The following is a 2,155-nucleotide window of genomic DNA, read 5'->3' on the forward strand; positions in this document are numbered from 1 at the left end:
AAGGTGGTATCTCTTCAGAAGTAGATGTCCCAATCTTCATTCTAAGGTGTAGCTGGTGTTTTGAACCCCCAGCCTTCTGGTTAGCAGTCAAATGCCCTAGTGAGTGTTAATTAATTAATTACAAGTTATCATATGAAAATGGCTATCTAAAGAGTAGCTATGGTGAAAAGTTATGGGATGGAGCGTCCTTAAGAAAACTGCATCAAATGACTAATGCTTATGGTCCAAGTGCATGACAAAGTTTGTTGGGAAAAAAAAAAATTAGTATGTAAATTGATCCTTAATATGAGTTGGACATCTGAAACAGAACCGAATTAAGTTAGACATAAAAGTATAAAAGACCTTTCAAAGGTTGATTTTACTATGGAGAAGTGTGATGAGGAAAGCAATATAATGTGAGAGCTGCCACCAGCAATCAGAGACATACTCATACACTAGCACCTTCTCACACCAGCAATTATCCCAGAGTCTGAAGCTGACAGGGAGTTAAAAGACATGCAGTTAGAAAACTATTTCCTCCTCAAGATGATGTGGACAAACTGGGAATCCCTGCCAAAAAATACCCTGCACCCGAAGAGCAAATAAGATTTTAACTTTCGGAAAATGTTAAATTCAGCTGTTGGAGATTTGGGTAGAACTCCATTTCTAGCTTTCTCTTTTGGAGGATTAGTTTTCTATTACTTTACTGTGATATTCAAATTTTTATTTTAAAACATATATCAGATTTGCAATTTATAAAATACAATAAATTTTAATAGAATGTTATTATTTCAGAAAAATTATTTTCCAATGTATTTAATATATTTAACTTACTAATTAATGAAGAGACTTTGTATAACAGCTCTTTTTCTTTCATAAAATATTCATAATCTAATTCTAGAAATTTAAACATGAAACTACCACTCCAGTATTAATGAAAGTCTTTTTTTTCCTGCTATATGTATACACACACACACACACACACACCCGCACATACACACATAAGAAACTCACACCAAATTAATCAAATTATAGTGAAATTTTTGTGCAGTTTGGAGATATGTTTTCTGTTTGAGTGCATGAAAATTGTATATGCATCCAACACTTACTAATGGATTTTGTTGGCCTTTTTAGATTGCATTTTGTATTGTGCTGCAGTGCATGAATTAGACCATTCCCTAGGACACTGTCATTGTGGTGACAATGGAACTTTGATCTACCCCATCTATGCCTACAGTAGTGACCTTCAGCTATCTCAAGACAACATCAATGGCATCCAGGATATCTATAGTGAGCTGAAGTAAAATATTACAGATAAGTCACTGTTGGTTTATATGTGTGCTTCAACCATAATGGCAATCACTTGGGTCATTGAAATATTTTTAATTCATATATTTGTGTATGCATGTGTGTGTATGCAGTATGTTAAACTTTCATAATTTCAATATGTTTTGTTTAATTTTTAAGGACCTGAAATTCCTCTCCAGCCCACAGGGTCTGAAATCCAAGTTTGAGACAGTAAGTTAACATTTGATGCTGTAACCAAAATTTGCTGAGAGCCTTTCTTCTTGAAAGCCAGGTAAAAAATTATAATTAATTCTGCTATATATATATCTAGGAGCTCTGGTAGCATAGTGCCTAAGGCACTTGACTGCTAACCAGAAGGCTGGCGGTTCAAACCCCCCATCCACTCCTCGGAAGGAAGGTTGGGCAATCTACTTCCATAGTGATACAGCATCAGAAACGCAAGGAGGGGTCGCTGTGAGTTGGATCCGACTACACGGCAATAGGTTTTTTGTTTGTTTATATGTTTATGTATATAACCTTCCTTCCTTCATCATCTTCTTCTATGTCAATGGAAAGTTTTTTGTGCCAGAAAAAAATCCCTCAAAAACACTTGTGTAAGTAAAATGTTCCAGTTCAGGTAGAATTAGACTTTGGAAGTAGAAGGGACCACTGAGAGTATCAGGTGTGATCAGGTAATTTTACCTGTAAAGAAACTGACATTTGGAATTGTTCACTGATTTGCATGAGATCTTTTTTTTTTCTTTTTGTGTATGTACAAAAGGGTTCATCTTTATTGTCTGTACCTCCCATGTACTTCTCTATGTCTTTCTCTTCTTCAGTGCCACCATATTGATCACTCACATTGCCCTTCTCTTCACCCAAATCAATA

This window comes from Orycteropus afer, unplaced genomic scaffold (assembly GCF_000298275.1).
Source record: "Orycteropus afer afer isolate SDZICR_OR568_19922 unplaced genomic scaffold, OryAfe1.0 scaffold00147, whole genome shotgun sequence".
Taxonomy (NCBI): Eukaryota; Metazoa; Chordata; class Mammalia; order Tubulidentata; family Orycteropodidae; genus Orycteropus; species Orycteropus afer.